The following is a 20152-nucleotide window of genomic DNA, read 5'->3' as shown; positions in this document are numbered from 1 at the left end:
CTGGCGGCGCTGGGTCCCCCCCCCGTCCCTCCCGTCCCGCTGGCGGCGCTGGGTCCCCCCCCCCGTCCCTCCCGTCCCGCTGGCGGCGCTGGGTCCCCCCCCCCGTCCCTCCCGTCCCGCTGGCGGCGCTGGGTCCCCCCCTCCGTCCCTCCCGTCCCGCTGGCGGCGCTGGGTCCCCCCCGTCCCTCCCGTCCCGCTGGCGGCGCTGGGTCCCCCCCCCGTCCCTCCCGTCCCGCTGGCGGCGCTGGGTCCCCCCCCCCCGTCCCTCCCGTCCCGCTGGCGGCGCTGGGTCCCCCCCCCCCGTCCCTCCCGTCCCACTGGCGGCGCTGGGTCCCCCCCCCCCCGTCCCTCCCGTCCCGCTGGAGGCGCTGGGTCCCCCCCCCCCCCGTCCCTCCCGTCCCGCTGGCGGCGCTGGGTCCCCCCCCCCGTCCCTCCGGTCCCGCTGGCGGCGCTGGGTCCCCTCCCCGTCCCTCCGGTCCCGCTGGCGGCGCTGGGTCCCCCCCCCGTCCCTCCCGTCCCGCTGGCGGCGCTGGGTCCCCCCCCCGTCCCTCCCGTCCCGCTGGCGGCGCTGGGTCCCCCCCCCGTCCCTCCCGTCCCACTGGCGGCGCTGGGTCCCCCCCCCCTCCGTCCCTCCTGTCCCGCTGGCGGCGCTGGGTCCCCCCCCCCCTCCGTCCCTCCCGTCCCGCTGGCGGCGCTGGGTCCCCCCCCCGTCCCTCCCGTCCCGCTGGCGGCGCTGGGTCCCCCCCCCCCGTCCCTCCCGTCCCGCTGGCGGCGCTGGGTCCCCCCCCCCGTCCCTCCCGTCCCGCTGGCGGCGCTGGGTCCCCCCCCCTCCGTCCCTCCCGTCCCGCTGGCGGCGCTGGGTCCCCCCCCTCCGTCCCTCCCGTCCCGCTGGCGGCGCTGGGTCCCCCCCCGTCCCTCCCGTCCCGCTGGCGGCGCTGGGTCCCCCCCCCGTCCCTCCCGTCCCGCTGGCGGCGCTGGGTCCCCCCCTCCGTCCCTCCCGTCCCGCTGGCGGCGCTGGGTCCCCCCCCCGTCCCTCCCGTCCCGCTGGCGGCGCTGGTCCGTGCAGGACTCTGACGGTGGCTCCCGCGCTGGTCGGAAGGTTGCCAGCGACGTTGTTCAGCTGTGGGCCTGCAGCCCTCCCTTTGCAGCATCCCCAGGGCCCAGCTGGCTCTCCAGGAGCCCAAGCGCCTGCTGCCCCCCCCGTAAACCCGCCCTGCGTCCCCCACAGCCGCCACGTGCTCAGTCACGTCCGCCTGTGGCTCTGGGCTGGCGCGTGCCACGCGGAACCGCCCCTCTCTTCCCGGCGGGTGCTTGTGAGCGTCGCTCCCAGTGCCGCGGGCAGCCCTCGTGAAAAGCTGGCTCGTGCCGAGGTGATGCTGTGGAAGTGGCCGCAACAGGCCGTCTCACCCCCGTGCCCAAGAGTGCACCATCCTGAGCTCGGACAGATTCTCAGCTGCCTTGTGCTGCCTCTCGCACTAGTGCAAGGCACACGCACCCTCTGCACTAGTGCAAGGGCAGCAGAGGGAGGGGTCTGGCCCCACGTATTTACATGGTGCCCTCACCCGAACTAGGCTGACGAAGTGAGTTCCCGTGGCTGCCTGGGTGGAGCAGCGGTTTCCCGTGAGGCGGGGAGGGGGGCAGGGCACCCGGCTGGGCAGCAGGAGACCCGTCTGCTGCCAGCTGCCCTGGGCATCCTCTATGGCCTGGGGGCCTGGCCCGATGAGTGCTGGGCCTTTGGTGAGGCCACATCTGGAGTATTGTGGCCAGTTCTGGGCCCCCGCTACCCAAAGGATGTGGATGCATTGGGGGGTCCAGCGGAGGGCGACCAAAATGCTGAGGGGGCTGGAGCACACGACCTACGCGAGAGGCTGGGGGACGTGGGCTTGGTCAGTCTGCAGACCAGAAGAGTGAGGGAGGGTTTGAGTAAAACAAAAAGAAGTCGTGTCGCGCTTTAAAGACTAACAAGACGGTTTATTAGGTGACAGACCCACTTGCTCAGGTCGGATTGTGGAAGGGAACAGGCACAGCCATTGCGAGCAGAGGGATACAAGGAGGAAGTCATGAATCCGATCCAGAGCATAGAAGGTGGGGGCGAGAGGGGGAGGAAATTGCTTATTGTAAGCGTCAATGAAGTGGCTTATCTGGAGTTACTACAAATGTCAAAGGGCGGGGAGGCTCTTTGTAACGGGTAAGGGAATTAGCATCTCAGTTAAGGCCCATTGGCAACATGTCGAATTTTAGCATAAAAAGGAGTTCGGAAGCGTCTCTAATCCGGCGTTAAGGTCTCTTTGTAGGACGACGCACGTTGTCAGGTTTTAGGCTAACAGGCTTTTCTGGGTGGGGATGTCTGATTTGTGAGCATTCACTCTCTGGCTTGTCCAATACACACGGCAGAGGGGCATTGCTGGCCCCCGATGGCACCGATCACCTTGCTGGCCATACGGGAACATGAGCCCTTGATCGTGTAACCGACTCGGTTAGGTCCAGCGAGGGTGTCTCCAGGATAAATATGTGGACACCGCTGGCAACGGGGTTCGTTGCAAGGGAAAGTTCCAGGGTTAGTTCTAATGTGGGATTTGAGAGCAGCAGGGCCGGGGGGTGGACTCGGTGGCTCCCGAGGGCTCTGCCCGCCCTGGGGTTCAATGGGACATGGGATCGTGGGGCGCTGTTCCTGGCTGGGGGCCAGGAGAACGCCCCACGTGTGGGAGGGGGCGTCTGTGCAAGGGGGATGCTCCCTCCCACACGCCCGGCTCTGGGCTCAGGCCTTGCCCGGCTGCCGAGGCTGCTTTCCCCGGCCCAGAGGGACTTGGCGGCAGTCCCCTCACATCAGGCTCTGTGTGTGGGGCAGGGCGGGGTGGAGCTGGCTCCGCTGCGGGTTCCGGGTGCCTGCAGACCAAGGTGTGACGGGTTCATTGCTGTGTTCACTCTGGTTTGTATCACTTGGTGGCTTTGTTGTGCTGGTTGCGATTCTACTGCCCTGTGTGGTTCTGCAGTGGCTCCGTGTGTGTGCCTGCCTCAGTTTCCCCGGGCGCTGCAGCGCTGTGGTCAGTCGCTCACGTCCTGAGGACTGGGTGGCAGCAAATAACACCCTGGGCCTGGAAGCAGGACAGCGCGGGAGGCAGGGCTGCGTGGGGGGCTGAGACCCTTTGCGGGGTGTGTGAGTTAGTTTTTGTGCTGGCTGGGGGAGAAGGGAGCCTAGCTGGCCTGAGGGGAGGGGGCGTCCCCCTTGTAATGACGGCTCCTGGTTCCTGTAACAAGAAATTTGAGCTACGCTGTGTCAACAAATAACCCTTCTGCTCTACTGGCCAGCTGAGAGTCACGTCTGGCTGCGGATGGGGGTGCAGAGCCCAAGGCAGTGGTGGCAGCGGTGGGATGGAGCATCCGTCGGTAACTCGCTGAGGTGCAGTAGAAACAAGGAGGGTTTGCGAGAGCTAGGTGCACTGGAGGCAGTGAGAAGCGGTTCCAGGAAGCAGAGGTGTCTACGATCTGACCCGAGTGTGATCCTCAAAAGGGGGTGTGTCCCCCCCAGGAGGGGGTTCCCCTGCGGACCATGGGAGGGGGTCCTGGGAAGCGGAGGGGCCTAAGATCTGGACCCAGGGAGCTGTGACACCTAAGGAGGCTGCCCCTTGAGGGGTTCCCCTGGGAATCACGGGTGCTGCAGCACAGGCCTGCGTCTGTGTGACGGCGCGTTGGGATTTCTACGTCTCCTGCACCCCCATAGTGGCAGGGACAGGCTCCACCAGCCGGTAGCACAGAGGGGGTTTATTGCCTCTCCAGGATACAGCCCAGCACAGATGGAATCTGGTTCCAGGAACTGGGGCTAGGAGGTTTTCTCTCCCGTGCTGGGGGAGGCGTTTTTGCAGGGAAGCTGCCAGCGCACCCTGGTGACGTGACTCGGGCAGGGGCCCCTTGTGCTCTGCTGCTGCTCCAGAGAGTCGGCGAGCAGGGGCCCTGCCTGCTGCCTGCGTGTGCGGAGGAGCAGTCGCTGCTCCTGCCGTTCCCGGCTCTGCAGGCCGGCTGTGCCGCGGGGGTTAATCGCCCCGGAGCGGCTCGGAGCCGGGCGGGGCAGGGCCTGTGTGCAGCTCCTTGCCCACCCGTCCCGCAAGGAGCCGAGCCGCGCGGCCGCTGGGTGAGCGGGGGAGAGCCGCTGGCGTCCCGGGAAGGTGGAGCCCTGCTGCTGCAGAGCTCAGTCTGTCCGTGCTGCCCACTCCCTTTGCAGCACCCCCAGAGCACACGGGGGGGTGTCCAGGGGCTCAGCACCAGCCCCCCGGGCCTGCACCCCCACCTCAGCCAGGCGTGATTCTCCGGCGGCAGGTAGAGCGGAAGGGTTGTTCGTTGACAGGGCCACAGTGCAGCTCAGGAACCAGGAGCCGCCAGGACAATCCATCTTGGGGAGGGGCCCCCCCAGCAGCGAGGCTCCATCTTGGGGAGGGGCCCCCCCAAGCAGTGAGGCTCCATCTTGGGGAGGGGCCCCCCCAAGCAGTGAGGCTCCATCTTGAGGAGGGGGCCCCCCAAGCAGTGAGGCTCCATCTTGGGGAGGGGCCCCCCCACAAGCAGCGAGGCTCCATCTTGGGGAGGGCCCCCCCCAAGCAGCGAGGCTCCATCTTGGGGAGGGCCCCCCCCAAGCAGCGAGGCTCCATCTTGGGGAGGGGCCCCCCCAAGCAGCGAGGCTCCATCTTGGGGAGGGCCCCCCCCAAGCAGCGAGGCTCCATCTTGGGGAGGGGCCCCCCCAAGCAGCGAGGCTCCATCTTGGGGAGGGGCCCCCCCAAGCAGCGAGGCTCCATCTTGGGGAGGGGCCCCCCCAAGCAGCGAGGCTCCATCTTGGGGAGGGGGCCCCCCAAGCAGCGAGGCTCCATCTTGGGGAGGGGGCCCCCCAAGCAGTGAGGCTCCATCTTGGGGAGGGGGGCCCCCCAAGCAGCGAGGCTCCATCTTGAGGAGGGGCCCCCCCAAGCAGCGAGGCTCCATCTTGGGGAGGGGGCCCCCCAAGCAGTGAGGCTCCATCTTGGGGAGGGGGCCCCCAAGCAGCGAGGCTCCATCTTGAGGAGGGGCCCCCCCAAGCAGCGAGGCTCCATCTTGGGGAGGGCCCCCCCCAAGCAGCGAGGCTCCATCTTGGGGAGGGGGCCCCCCAAGCAGCGAGGCTCCATCTTGGGGAGGGGGGCCCCCCAAGCAGCGAGGCTCCATCTTGGGGAGGGGGGCCCCCCAAGCAGCGAGGCTCCATCTTGGGGAGGGGGGCCCCCCCAAGCAGCGAGGCTCCATCTTGGGGAGGGGGCCCCACAAGCAGCGAGGCTCCATCTTGGGGAGGGGGCCCCACAAGCAGCGAGGCTCCATCTTGGGGAGGGCCCCCCCCAAGCAGCGAGGCTCCATCTTGGGGAGGGGGCCCCCCAAGCAGTGAGGCTCCATCTTGGGGAGGGCCCCCCCCCAAGCAGCGAGGCTCCATCTTGGGAAGGGGCCCCCCCCCAAGCAGCGAGGCTCCATCTTGGGGAGGGGGGCCCCCCAAGCAGCGAGGCTCCATCTTGGGGAGGGGGGCCCCCCAAGCAGTGAGGCTCCATCTTGGGGAGGGCCCCCCCCAAGCAGCGAGGCTCCATCTTGGGGAGGGGGGCCCCCCAAGCAGCGAGGCTCCATCTTGGGGAGGGGGGCCCCCCAAGCAGTGAGGCTCCATCTTGGGGAGGGCCCCCCCCAAGCAGTGAGGCTCCATCTTGGGGAGGGGCCCCCCCAAGCAGCGAGGCTCCATCTTGGGGAGGGGCCCCCCCCCAAGCAGCGAGGCTCCATCTTGGGGAGGGGCCCCCCCAAGCAGCGAGGCTCCATCTTGGGGAGGGGCCCCCCACAAGCAGCGAGGCTCCATCTTGGGGAGGGGCCCCCCACAAGCAGCGAGGCTCCATCTTGGGGAGGGCCCCCCCCCAAGCAGCGAGGCTCCATCTTGGGGAGGGCCCCCCCCAAGCAGCGAGGCTCCATCTTGGGGAGGGCCCCCCCCAAGCAGCGAGGCTCCATCTTGGGGAGGGCCCCCCCCCAAGCAGCGAGGCTCCCTTCTCCCCCAGCCAGCTGAGAAACTAACACGGCCGCTGCTCCCAGCCCCCCGGCAGCCCCTCCTCCTACTTTGTCCTGCTTCCAGGCCCAGGGTGCATCTCCTGTCACCTGCGCCTCAGGACGTGAGCGACTGACCATCCTGCCCCAGTGAGTCCTGCCCGGCCTCCCCCTCCTCATGCAGACAGCGCTGCAGTGCCTGGGGAAACTGAGGCAGGCACACGGCACCACTGCAGAACAGCTCAGGGCAGTAGAATCTCTCACAGCACAACAAAGCCACCCGGGTGCATGCAGGGACCACGAGAGAGCTCAGCCCCCGCCACGTCCCACTCCAGCCCGGCCTCTGGGACTCAGCCAGGGTCACACGGGGACCTGGCCCAGAGCTGTGATGGAGATGGCACCGTGGCCCCTCTGGCTGGGCAGGGCCAGCTCCAGGGCAGTGGGATCTAGTGGCTAGAGCAGGGTGAGGCCTGGACTCGGTGCTGCCTGCTGGGTTCTGCTCTCAGCCCTCGGTGGCCGGTTGGCTGGGTGGGTAACCCGCATCGGCCAGGCCGGGTCCCCCCAGCGTCCCTAGGGCAGGTGCAAAGCACACACCCGGGGCTCAGGAGCAGTGGGGCCACCTGCCGCGCTCCGTGAGCATCGCCCGGCACCGGGGAGTGAGGGCGACGGCCCCTGTTTGCCGTCGGGGCTCCAGCCTCCCACGAGGCCCGGTGGCGCGTCTGTCAGAGAGGCGGCGGCGCGTCCCTCGGGGGCCCGGCGGCGCGTCCCTCAGAGAGGTGGCGGCACGTCCCTCGGGGGCCCGGCGGCGCGTCTGTCAGAGAGGTGGCGGCACGTCCCTCGGGGGCCCGGCAGCGCGTCCCTCAGAGAGGTGGCGGCACGTACCTCGGGGGCCCGGCGGCGCGTCTGTCAGAGAGGTGGAGGCGCGTCCCTCGGGGGCCCGGCGGCGCGTCTGTCAGAGAGGTGGCGGCGCGTCCCTCGGGGGCCCGGCGGCGCGTCCCTCAGAGAGGTGGCGGCACGTCCCTCGGGGGCCCGGCAGCGCGTCCGTCAGAGAGGTGGCGGCGCGTCCCTCGGGGGCCCAGCTGTGGCGCGTCCTTCAGAGAGATGGCGGCACGTCCCTCGGGGGCCCGGTGGCGCGTCCCTCAGAGAGGTGGCGGCACGTCCCTCGGGGGCCCGGCGGCGCGTCTGTCAGAGAGGTGGCGGCACGTCCCTCGGGGGCCCGGCGGCGCGTCTGTCAGAGAGGTGGCGGCGCGTCCCTCGGGGGCCCGGCGGCGCGTCTGTCAGAGAGGTGGCGGCACGTCCCTCGGGGGCCCGGCGGCGCGTCCGTCAGAGAGGTGGCGGCGCGTCCCTCGGGGGCCCGGCGGCGCGTCCCTCAGAGAGGTGGCGGCGCGTCCCTCGGGGGCCCGGCGGCGCGTCCGTCAGAGAGGTGGCGGCGCGTCCCTCGGGGGCCCGGCGGCGCGTCCCTCAGAGAGGTGGCGGCGCGTCCCTCGGGGGCCCGGCGGCGCGTCCGTCAGAGAGGTGGCGGCACGTCCCTCGGGGGCCGGGCGGCGCGTCCCTCAGAGAGGTGGCGGCACGTCCCTCGGGGGCCCGGCGGCGCGTCCCTCAGAGAGGTGGCGGCACGTCCCTCGGGGGCCTGGCGGCGCGTCCCTCAGAGAGGCGGCGGCGCGTCCCTCGGGGGCCCGGCGGCGCGTCCCTCAGAGAGGCGGCGGCGCGTCCCTCGGGGGCCCGGCGGCGCGTCCCTCGGGGGCCCGGCGGCGCGTCCTTCAGAGAGGCGGCGGCGCGTCCCTCGGGGGCCCGGCGGCGCGTCCCTCAGAGAGGCGGCGGCGCGTCCCTCGGGGGCCCGGCGGCGCGTCCCTCAGAGAGGCGGCGGCACGTCCCTCGGGGGCCTTGCGGCGCGTCCCTCAGAGAGGCGGCGGCACGTCCCTCGGGGGCCTTGCGGCGTGTCCCTCAGAGAGGCGGCGGCACGTCCCTCGGGGGCCCGGTGGCGCGTCCATCAGAGAGGTGGCGGCACGTCCCTCGGGGGCCCGGCGGCGCGTCCCTCGGGGGCCCGGCGGCGCGTCCATCAGAGAGGTTGCGGCACGTCCCTCGGGGGCCCGGCGGTGGCACGTCCCTCGGGGGCCCGGCGGCGGCGCGTCCCTCGGGGGCCCGGCGGCGGCGCGTCTCTCGGGGGCCCGGCGGCGGCGCGTCCCTCGGGGGCCCGGCGGCGCGTGTCAGTGCGAGGACTGGACAGGCAGCACGCCGCTGGCTTTCCTGACAAGTGCGTCTGATGGTCGCAGGTCAGATTAACCCACCTGTCACGGGAGCAGGTGAACGTCGTGGGGCCGGAAACGCGCCGGCGCCCAGCGATGCGCCGGCGCCCGGCGAGACAGCGCAGGGACGAGGCCGCGAGCGACCGGGGGCGTTATCCCTGCAAGGGCGGGAAGGAGGAGTAACGCAGCCGGGCCGGTTTGGTTTGCAGCCGCTTGTCTCGGGGCCGGTCCTGTCCAGCTCCGTGTCGCGGTCGGGCGCCCGATTTGGGAGGAGATTCCAGGGGCTACGCAGGCGCCAGAGCTCTAGCGCTTTGGTCGATGATTAGCCTTGGTAGCCGGCCGGGCCCTGTGTCTATTTCTGCTATGCAGAAAGGAAACGAAGGGAAGATGAGCCCCTCGGCTCCGCTGGCCTGCGAGGCGCCGTGGCAAGTCGCTTAAGGACATCGTTAGCTTTAACGTTTTCCGGGGCTTTTCTTTGCCACTCGCTCTGCATAGGAGGGGAGACCCCGTCGGACTCTGCCTGGGCTCTGGGAGGGGAGTGAGGCCTAGTGGGCTACGTGGGGGGGATACATCTGGGCTCCACCTAAGAACACGAGGAGGGTGTCACGGCTCACAGGTGGTGCCCACACGTGGCCCCTCGGCTCCTGGGCCCCTCCCCCCCAGTGAGACAGCCCCTTCCCGGGGAGTACGCTCCAGTGCAGTGACCCTCTCTCAGGGGGCCCCCCTCCGCCTCCGGGACGGCGCCTCTCAGGGCCTCCAGCCGCCTGCCTCTGCTGTGAGCCCCTCAGGGTCCCCTCCCCCGGCCCCCGGGGCCTCCCCTCCCAGAGGGCCTAGCGCCCCCCTGCTCCCCAGCCAGAGCGACTCCCAGCCAGCACCAAGCAGGAGGGTTATGGAGCTTTGAGCAGCAACGGACCCTCAGGCCGGTCGACCTGGGCCCCCCCCCAGCCCCACGTCAGCCCCCCTGCAGCCAGCTGAGTCCTGCCTGCCCTGCCCCCCAAAACAGCCCCCGTCTCCCGGCAGAGCCTCCAACACCCCCCCAACAGCCCCTCCCCCCCAGTGTCTTCTCCCCAGGTAAGAGGGTCGCCCGGCCCCTCCTCTCGCCCCCTCCCCGTCCAATGTTCCCCCCTCGCTGGGGTCAGCTGGGCCGGTTGCCGGGGTCCCCCCTGCAGCCCCTTGTCTGTGTCTGGCCAGAACCAGCCGTGTCCTCTGAGCAGGGGGGGGGGGGCACCAGGGCCCAGACACCCCGGCTCCAACTCTGGGCTGTTCCCTGAAACCACAACCCCCCCCCCTTGTCACATTGAACCAGTAACTGCTGGGCACCGACCCCCCTGTGTGCAGCACCCCCCCTTTGAGCCCCCCAAACTCCCCCCTTCCCCACAGAGGGCCAAACCCAAGGCCCATCTCGCCCCGTGTCCTGGCTGCCCACAGTGGCCGGGCCAGGCACATGGAGGGAGGCAAACCCTGAGTCGCCTTTCCCAGCTTCTGGCAGAGGCGAGGGACGCGCAGAACGTGGGGCTGGGTCCCCACCCCCTTGGCCCCATGGAGGGGCCTGTTCTCCACGTGCTGACCTGGCTCTGTCCTGAGCCCTGGGGGAGTTTTGGCTCGCGCCGTCCAGTGGCCGGGAGTTCCACAGGCTGCCGGTGAGGGGATACTTTTCTGCTGCCTTTGTGTTTCCTGGAGCGACTCCTAGTCCCCGCATTGAGAAGGGGTAACTGGCGCCTCCTGACCCAAGGTTCCCACTCTGGCCTGGCCCCCCGTGGGCAGCTGAACTGTCCCGGTCGCTCCACCTGCAGGACCCGTTCCCGCCCCTCGTCGTTTCTGCCCCCGTTCCGGAGCCTTTTCCTCTCCCGGTCGCTGCGTTGGGGGATGGGCCAAGCAGGGTTCAGTCTGTGGCTGCCCGTGGATTTCGGGGCGGCTGTAGGCTCGTCTGGCCCCTTAGCTAACGCGTCCCAGTATTCTCTCAGCTCGTTGGCGTGCCGCTGCACGCGGGGCAGGTGCTTCCAGAGACCTCCCCACGGCTCCCTGGTGGGTTGCGCTGCTCTGCACCCCACCCTTCTGTGCGCGTGCTCTGCCGTGCGCATCAGCCTGCCCCTCTCAGGGCGACTCCAGCTGCCCTGGGGTTGAGAGAGCCCCTTGGAGCTCTGGCGTCTGCCTTGAGCTGCTGTGTCCGCTGCGAGGGCTGCCCCCTCGCTGGCGGGTGGGTGGGGGGAGTGGGGCCGTGGCAGGTCACACCCCTGGGGGACACGGCTCATTCGCCCTCTGCTTTCCCACCCTTTCTTCCTGCCTGTGGGCGGCAGGGCCTGGCTGTGCCGGGGGCCATCTTGTGCACCTCGATGGACCGTAATGACCCTCCTTGCCCTGCCTGCTGGCTGGGCTGCAGTGAAGCGCTCTGTGCCTAGCCCTCGGGTCTGACTTCGGGGGTAGAGCCCCCCAAGCCCTCAGCCGGTGTCCCGGAACGGCTCTTCCGTTGCCAGCCATGGCGTTGGCCCAGCAGTGTGGGTGCTGGCCGGGCCCTGGCCAAGAGGCCTGCTTGGAACTGAAGTGGGCACGTCCACGGGGGGTCGGTGTCTGTGCGGGGTGGGCCCTGGTCCCACAGCTGCCCCTGCTCTGGGTGAAGGGAGCCAATGCCCAGCCCAGCAGAGCTGCCCAATACGGCGCCTGACTCCGTGTGACGGACCGGGCCGGTTCTGGGCACAGCTGAGGGCATCCGCTCAGGGCGAATTGCTCAAATTCGGGGCTCCTTACAGCCCCCAGACTGGTGACCTCTCCAAACAAGCCACAAACCAGTCCCACAGAGCGCTTCAGCTGCCTGCCTGAAGCCTCACGAGCAAAACCCCTCTGATACTCCAGCAATATCTGTGCCCCAGATGGCCCCGGGCCTCATACACAGGTGAGCGGTCTTAGAACCCAATCTCACCTACCCCGAACAAGTTCTGTCCGGTTCAAAGAAACCAGCCACAGATCCCTGGACCCTACCCACTAATCACGCTGAGCCAATCCTTTAGCATCTACCGTGTAAAGGTTTATTATCACAATAAAGCAAAGCCTGAGAGTAAGGTTGTTAAAGGATCCTACATTACATGCACCGAATCTCCCAGTCCTCGATGCAGGCTCTAGCAGAGATGTTACAGCTGCTGGTTTAAAAGTCCTTGTTGCACAACCTAGATCAGGATGGGTTCACAGGTCTTTCCGGCTCTTCGATCCCTGCAGTGCTGCCTCTGGGATGAAGTGCTGAGCTGAGGACCGAGATGGAGTCGACCACATGGCCTCTTTATCCCTCCTTCCTGGTCTCTTCTTGGCTGCAGCAGGTCACCTGGCCAGCGGCCTATCCCTGTGTTCCCTGCTGGCAGCCCTCAGGTGTCCGCCCTCATTCCTTAGGTGTGTCCTTGGCCCATTGAGAGCCATTGTCCCACAGGGCCTCGCTGATTAGCATGTCCATAGGCCGGGCTCTGCCCAATTCTCGAGCACATTTAGAGAGACTTCCAGTCTCCATACAGATCCCTAACCACACACATTACACAGATCTATGAAGAGCGGATACAGAATCAGAAGAAAGTAGCTTTTGTTTGACCCCTCCCATGGCCCCTTTGTACCACTTTTGGGGCGAACACCCCCCATGGGTGCAGCAGTGACCCGGCTGCTCCCCTCACAATCCAACGTGACACTGCAGAGCCATCAGGAGCCAGCCGGGAGGCGCCCGGGCGAGAGACGGGCCGGGTGGGTGGGAAACAGAACGGCTCCCCTGGGTTGGAATCTCTCTCCCGTATTCTGGGGCCGGGCCCAGCCCTGGCGGTCCAGGCGCAGAGAACAAGCAAACCCCTTGGCTTGTTCCTGCTGCCGCGCCCGGCCGGGGGTGGGGCAGACAGGGCTGCCGTCAAAGCCCCGCTCGCGCCGTGCCCATCGCTAGCTGGTGAGGGCACCTCGAACCCTGGGCTGCGGCCGAGACTGGGGCCCCATCAGGCTGGGCGCTGTGCGGCCGGGGGAGCGATGGCCCTGGCCCTGAGGTTCACAGTGCAGAGGGGACCCGGGTCTCCTGCACCCCAGCCCAGCGCCTGGCCCGTGCGCCGCCCGGCCGTGCTGCAGCAGAGGGCAGGAGAGCTGATTGCGTGGCGCTGGCTCAGCCCAGGGTCGAATCCCATTGGTGCTCGTCCCAGCATTGCTTGGCGGGGGTGCGGGGCTGATTTCCAGCCAGGTCCGGCGGCGGAGGCAGGGCTGAGCTAGCCCCTGCGCAGGGCATGGCGGTGGGAATTCTCTGGCTGTTCCAAGAGGGTTCCCCTCCCCTCCTTGCCTGCTGATTTCTATCCCCGGGGCTGGCGCTTGGAGAGCCTGCGCCGCGCCCGGCCAGTCCCTTCCCACGCGAAATAGGATGGGGACCAATTTGGAAAGAGCGAGATCTTGGAGCCATTGTGGATAGTTCTCTGAAAACGTCCAGTCCGTGGGCAGTGGCCGTCAGACGAGCCAACAATGCTAGGAGTCCTTAGGGAAGGGCTGGAATAAGACAGAGAATATCTTACCGCCTCTGTATAAACCCATGGGACGCCCACGACGCGAATCCTGCGTCCAGACGTGGTCGCCTCATCTCAGAAAAGATCTTGGCGTTGGAAAAGTTTCAGAAAAGGGCAAGAGACCTGATGCGGGGGTAGGAGTGGGCGCCATGTGGAGAGAGATTAAGAAGACTTGGGCTTTTCAGCTTAGAAAGGAGACAAAGGGGGATATGAGAGAGGTCTATGCAATCATGACTGGTATGGAAAAAGTGACTAAGGAAAAGTTCTTTACTTATTCCCACAATATAAGAACCAAATGAAATGAACAGGCAGCAGGTTGAAAACAAACCAAAGGAAGTTTTTCTTCTCTCAGTGCAAAACCTGTGGAACTCCTCGCCAGAGGATGTGGGAAAGGCCAGGACTTTACCAGGGTTCAGAAAAGAGCTAGCTAGATTCATGGAGGTTAGGCCCATCAGTGGCTACTGGCCAGGATGGGTAGGAACGGTGTCCCTGGCCTCTTTCTCTCTGCAGGTGGGTGACAGGGGAGGAAGGGATCAGCTGAGGATTCCCTGTGGCAGCCAGGACGCTGGGCTGGATGGGCCGTTGGTCTGGCCCCGTCTTGTCGCTCTGATGAACGTGGGTAACGCTGCCGTGTGCAGGGCAAGCAGCGCCCAGCGCGGTGCAGGGAACGGGGCAGTTCTCGCTGCCTGGCCCCGTGCAGCAGCAGCTGGTGATTTGAATTACCCAGGAATTGTTCCGTGGCTCAGTGCAGAGAGGCGGCTTGTGGCTGACCAAATCAGGCAGGCGGGGAGGAAGGGGCTCTCACATCTCTGCCCACAAGCGGCCACGGGGAGTAGCCGTGGGCTGCTGACAGCTGAGGAAATGTCCCAGGGTGGCCGGGAGCCCAGAACAAGGAGGAGGAGCCTAGAGATGCGGGGAGCAGAGGTTCAGCCGAGGGGCTCAGCGCAGTCTGGGCTCTGCTGCCGGCAAGGAAAGGGCATGAAGTTCAGTGGGGTAACCTGCACTCGGTGGAAGCCCCCCCCCAGCTGGGGTCAGAGGTCAGCATGTGCCTGGAGCAGCAGGTCAGAGCGAAGCCCATTTTTTAGGTGACAAATCTGAGGACTTGTCCCGATTGAGGCGTCATTGGAGGAGGTTTTGGCACAAACTGATACTTACGGTAGCAAGTCACCGGGGCCAGACGGCATCACCCAAAGTCCTGGAAGAACTCAAATGGGGAATTGCAGAGCTCCTAATGGCTTGTAACCTGCCTTTCAACCAGCTTCGTATCAAAGGCCTGGCAGGTAGCTAATGTGATGCCAGTCTTTCAAAAGGGCTCTAGAGGTGACCCTGGCCATTACAGGCCACTCCGACTGTCACGTTACTGGATGTTAAGGGAGCAGCCAGGTCACTGCTGCACCCCTGGGGGTGTTTGCCCCAAAAGTCTGTACAAAGGGGCCATGTGAGGGGTCCCATGAAAGCTGCTGTTCTCCTGATTCTGGGTGTGCTATTTGTGTACTTGTATAATGTCTGTGTGTGGAGTTAGAAACATGGACTCTGTGGAGGCTGGAAAATTCTCTGTCTGTGGCCGAGCAATAGGCAAGGAAAGCTCAGCTGGTGGCTATGCTAGTTAGCAAGGGGACAATGGATCTCCAGGTGCCAAAACGCACCTCAGGAAGGGACTGACTTGGGACACAAGGAGAGGTCAATGGGCCGTGTGACCAGGAGGGATATAAGGGCCATGTGGCACCCTCCATCTTGTCTTCTGCTCAGCTCTTGATCCCAGAGGCAGCCTTGCAGGGAACCACGAGCCAGAAAGAACCCTGGACCCATCCTGACATAGGATGTAACCAGAGACTTTTAAGCCAGCAGCTATAACATCTCTGCTAGAGCCTGTATTGAGACTTGGTGATTCGATGCGTGTCATGTATGAGCCTTTAACAAGCTCACTCTCAGGCTTTTCTTTCTTTTAATAATAAACCTTTAGATGTTAGGTTGTAACGGATTGGCTCAGCGTGGTTTGTGGGTAAGGTCCAGAGTGTAAATTGACTGGGACCTGTGGCTGGTTTCTTGGGACCAGAGAACCCGTTCGGGGAAGGTGAGGTCGGGTTCTATAGCCCCTCACCTGTGTGTTAGGCCAGGGCTGATTGGGGCACAGGGAGAGCTGAGGTGTCAGAGGGGTTTGTTCATGAGGCTTCTGGCTGGCCAGGCAGGCAGCTGGAGCGCTCGGTGGGACTGGTGTGTGGCCTGTTTGGGAAGGTCTCCAGTCTGGGGCTGTACGGAGCCCCGAGTGTGAGTAATTCGCCCTGAGCGGACGCCCTCGGCTGTGCCCAGACCCCACCTGATCCGTCACAAAGACCAACTTCAGCATTGAGCAGTCTGGTTAAAACGACTGTCAAGAACAGAATTGTCAGACAGAGATGAACGTAATTTGTTGGGGAAAAGTCGACATGGGTTCTGTAAAGGGAAATCAGGCCTTACTAATCTGCTCGGGTATATCTACACTAGCTCATTAGTTCCAGCTAGGTAGGGTAATTAGGGCAACCAGAGTTGCAAATGAAGCCTGGAATTTAAATATCCCGGGCTTCATTTGCATGTTCCCAGGCGCCGCCATTTTTAAATCCCCCTTAGTCCGAACTCCGTGCCCGCGGCTACATGCGGCACAGAGTAGGGAGTTCGAATTAGAGATCCTAATTCCAAGTACCGGTACTCCTCGTGGAATGAGGCTGATAACTGCTTAAAGGACAGGAAACAAAGGGTAGGAATAAATGGTCAGTTTTCAGCCTCGAGAGAGGTAACTAGTGGAGACCCCAAAGGACCATACTGGGACCCATCCTATTCAGCACATTCATAAAAGATCTGGAGAACGAAGTAAACAGTGAGGTGGCAACATTTGCAGATGATACAAAATTACTTGAAAAGTTAAATCCCAGGCAGACTGTGAAGAGCTACAAAGGGATCTCGCAACAAAATGGCAGATGAAATTCAATGCTGATAAATGCAAAGTACTGCACAATGGAAAACATCCCCCCAACTATAAATATCTACTGATGAGGACTAAATGAGCTGTTATCACTAAAGAAAGAGACCTCAGAGTCATTGGGGATAGTTCTCTGAAAACATCCACTCCGTGTGCAGCGGTAGGCATAAAGCAACCTGAATGCTAGAATCATTGGGAAAGGGATAGAGAATAAGACAGAGACTAGCTTCCTGCCTCTGTGTAAGTCCATGGCACACCCGCAGCTTGAATACTGCAGACAGATGTGGTCTCCTCCTCTCAAAAAAGATCTCTTGGCACTGGAAAAAATTCAGAAAAGGGCAACAAAATGCTGAGGGGTCTGTAAGGGGTCCTATATGGAGAGAGATTTAAAAGACCGGGACTTTTCAGCTAAGAAAAGAGACGACTAAGGGGGGATATGACAGAGGTCTGTAAACTCATAGCTGGGGTGGAGAAAGTGAATAAGGAAAAGTTATTTACTCGTTCTCATAACATGAGCACTAGGGGTCAGCCAATGAAATTAATAGGGAGCAGGTTTAATACAAGGAAAAGGCAGTATTCCATCACACAGCGCAGTCAACCTGTGGAACTCCTTGCCGGAGGATGTTGTGAGGGCCAGGACTATGACAGGGTTCAAAAAGAGCGAGATAGATTCCTGGAGGTAAGGTCCCTCAAAGGCTACTAGCCAGGCTGGGCAGGGATAGTGTCCCTAGCCTCTGATTGCCAGAAGCTGGGAATGGGCAACAGGGGAGGATTCCCTGCTCTGTTCCCTCCCTCTGGGGCACTGGCCACTGTGGGCAGCCTGGCCGCTGGGCCAGATGGACCTTTGCTCTGACCCCGTCTGGCCGCTCTTGCGTTCTTAATTCCAGGCCATAACTTCCCCAGGATTCTTCCTGGAATATTGGCCAGCTCTTGGCTGCCAGCCCTGAGCCAGCTGGCAGAAGAGCAGTGGCGGGACCCGACCAAATCCACGTCCATGGGTCAGTTCCACTGTCCTAGGGGCTTAGCAATCACAAATGTCGTGATTTCGGTTTGTCCGATGTGACGTTTCAAGGGCTGTAATTGCAGGGGTCCTGACCCAAAAAGGAGGTGTGTGTGGGGGGGGTTGTTGTGTGGTTATTGTGAGGGGGTTGTTTGGCTATTGGGGGGGTTGTATGGATATTGGGGGTGTGGTTATTGGGGGCACGTTGTGTGGTTATTGGGGAGGTTATATGGATATTGGGGGTGTGGTTATTGGGGGCACGTTGTGTGGTTATTGGGGGGGTTATATGGATATTGGGGGTGTGGTTATTGGGGGCACGATGTGTGGTTATTGTGGGGAGTTATATGGATATTGGGGGTGTGGTTATTGGGGGATGTTGTGTGATTATTGTGGGGGGTTATGGATATTGGGGGTGTGGTTATTGGGGGCACGATGTGTGGTTATTGTGGGGAGTTATATGGATATTGGGGGTGTGGTTATTGGGGGATGTTGTGTGATTATTGGGGAGCATTGTGGTTATTGTGGGGGGTTATATGGATATTGGGGGTGTGGTTATTGGGGGCACGTTGTGTGGTTATTGTGGGGAGTTATATGGATATTGGGGGTGTGGTTATTGGGGGATGTTGTGTGATTATTGGGGAGCATTGTGGTTATTGTGGGGGGTTATATGGATATTGGGGGTGTGGTTATTGGGGGATGTTGTGTGATTATTGGGGAGCATTGTGTGGTTATTGGAGGGTTATATGGATATTGGGGGTGTGGTTATTGGGGGAGGTTGTGTGATTATTGGGGAGCATTGTGTGGTTATTGGGGGGTTATATGGATATTGGGGGTGTGGTTATTGGGGGAGGTTGTGTGATTGTTGGGGAGCATTGTGTGGTTATTGGGGGGTTATATGGATATTGGGGGTGTGGTTATTGGGGGGAGGTTGTGTGATTATTGGGGAGCATTGTGTGGTTATTGGGGGGTTATATGGATATTGGGGGTGTGGTTATTGGGGGATGTTGTGTGATTATTGGGGAGCATTGTGTGGTTATTGGGGGGTTATATGGATATTGGGGGTGTGGTTATTGGGGGAGGTTGTGTGATTATTGGGGAGCATTGTGTGGTTATTGGGGGGTTATATGGATATTGGGGGTGTGGTTATTGGGGGAGGTTGTGTGATTGTTGGGGAGCATTGTGTGGTTATTGGGGGGTTATATGGATATTGGGGGTGTGGTTATTGGGGGATGTTGTGTGATTATTGGGGAGCATTGTGTGGTTATTGGGGGGTTATATGGATATTGGGGGTGTGGTTATTGGGGGGAGGTTGTGTGATTGTTGGGGAGCATTGTGTGGTTATTGGGGGGTTATATGGATATTGGGGGTGTGGTTATTGGGGGGAGGTTGTGTGATTATTGGGGAGCATTGTGTGGTTATTGGGGGGTTATATGGATATTGGGGGTGTGGTTATTGGGGGGAGGTTGTGTGATTATTGGGGAGCATTGTGTGGTTATTGGGGGGTTATATGGATATTGGGGGTGTGGTTATTGGGGGGAGGTTGTGTGATTGTTGGGGAGCATTGTGTGGTTATTGGGGGGTTATATGGATATTGGGGGTGTGGTTATTGGGGGGAGGTTGTGTGATTATTGGGGAGCATTGTGTGGTTATTGGGGGGTTATATGGATATTGGGGGTGTGGTTATTGGGGGAGGTTGTGTGATTGTTGGGGAGCATTGTGTGGTTATTGGGGGGGTTATATGGATATTGGGGGTGTGGTTATGGGGGGCACGTTGTGTGGTTATTGTGGGGGGGGGTTGTGGCCGCCGCTTTCCTTATTTTTGTGCTGCAGCTAGTGGCAGGCGCTGCCTGCGGAGCCGGGCAGCTGGGGAGCGGCGGCTGCCGTCCAGGACCCCCGTCTGGAGGCAGAGCTGCCGTCCGTGGCAGCACAGAAGTAGGGACAGCCTGGCACGGCTTGGCCATCCTGGCTTCTGCGCTGCTGCTGGTGGGTGCTGCCTTCAGAGCTGGGCTCGCAGCCAGCAGCCGCCCAGCTCCGCAGGCAGCAGCACAGAAGTGAGGGTGGCAATATTGCAGCCCCCAGTCCAGCCTTGGGAGCCCCCTTTGGGGTCGGGTCCTCGAGCCTGAGAAACCCCGGGTAGTGCAGACCAGCCTAAGAGCCCACAACAGGCCAGGTTCCGTGGGCCACGACGCTTTTCCTGGCTGTGGGTTGGCAGGGCTCTGGGCACAGGGAAAGGCTTCGTTCAGCTCCAGGGGCTTTGGGCAGCAGAGCCGTCAGGGTGCAGGCAGATCCATGGCTCGTATTCAGCCGGGGGAGCTGTTCTCTGCCCAGATGCCGCTGGAGCCATATGGGGGAGCCGCTCCCTGCCCTGGTGCTGGGGGAGCCGTGCAAGAGCCGTGCGGGGGAGCCGCTCCCTGCCCCAGTGCCGGGGGAGCTGCTCCCTGCCCCAGTGCCGGGGGAGCCGTGCAAGAGTCGTGTGGGGGAGCCGCTCCCTGCCCCAGTGCCGGGGGAGCCGTGCGAGAGCCGTGTGGGGGAGCCACTCCCTGCCCCGGGGCCGGGGGAGCCGTGCAAGAGTCGTGTGGGGGAGCCGCTCCCTGCCCCGGTGCCGGTAGAGCCGTGCGAGAGTTGTGCGGAGGAGCTGCTCCCTGCCCCGGTGCCGGTAGAGCCGTGCGAGAGTTGTGCGGAGGAGCTGCTCCCTGCCCCGGTGCCGGTAGAGCCGTGTGAGAGCCGTGCGGGGGAGCTGCTCCCTGCCCCGGTGCCGGTAGAGCCGTGTGAGAGCCGTGCGGGGGAGCTGCTCCCTGCCCCGGTGCCGGTAGAGCCGTGTGAGAGCCGTGCGGGGGAGCTGCTCCCTGCCCCGGTGCCGGTAGAGCCGTGTGAGAGCCGTGCGGGGGAGCTGCTCCCTGCCCCGGTGCCGGTAGAGCCGTGTGAGAGCCGTGCGGGGGAGCTGCTCCCTGCCCCGGTGCCGGTAGAGCCGTGCGAGAGTTGTGCGGAGGAGCTGCTCCCTGCCCCGGTGCCGGTAGAGCCGTGCGAGAGTTGTGCGGAGGAGCTGCTCCCTGCCCCGGTGCCGGTAGAGCCGTGCGAGAGCCGTGCGGGGGAGCTGCTCCCTGCCCCGGTGCCGGTAGAGCCGTGTGAGAGCCGTGCGGGGGAGCTGCTCCCTGCCCTGGTGCCGGTAGAGCCGTGTGAGAGCCGTGCGGGGGAGCTGCTCCCTGCCCCGGTGCCGGTAGAGCCGTGCGAGAGTTGTGCGGGGGAGCTGCAGCCCGCCGGTAGGCGCAGCTGCCAGGTGTTTGCCAGTGGCGGGGCCAAGTACGAGCCCCAGGGGCCAGCGAGCAGCGGCAGTCGGGGGTGGCCGATCTGTAATTGGAATCCTGCTGTTTAAGGAGCTTTCTCCATGTAGCTGCTGCTGCTCCGGGATGCATGGCCCTGGCCC

At 63.8% G+C, this 20152-nt stretch overlaps 1 protein-coding gene across 2 annotated transcripts in view; it reads left to right on the top strand.

The window, feature by feature from the left end:
* Positions 1–20152, top strand: part of OLFM2 (olfactomedin 2) — a 70893-nt gene that overhangs the window by 23829 nt on the left and 26912 nt on the right. The gene's annotated exons all lie outside the window — the stretch shown is intronic.

The sequence above is a fragment of the Pelodiscus sinensis genome, chromosome 19 (assembly GCF_049634645.1).
Source record: "Pelodiscus sinensis isolate JC-2024 chromosome 19, ASM4963464v1, whole genome shotgun sequence".
Lineage (NCBI taxonomy): Eukaryota > Metazoa > Chordata > Testudines > Trionychidae > Pelodiscus > Pelodiscus sinensis.
Note: the sequence above shows the minus strand (reverse complement) of the source record. Positions and strands in the feature narration are given on the sequence as shown.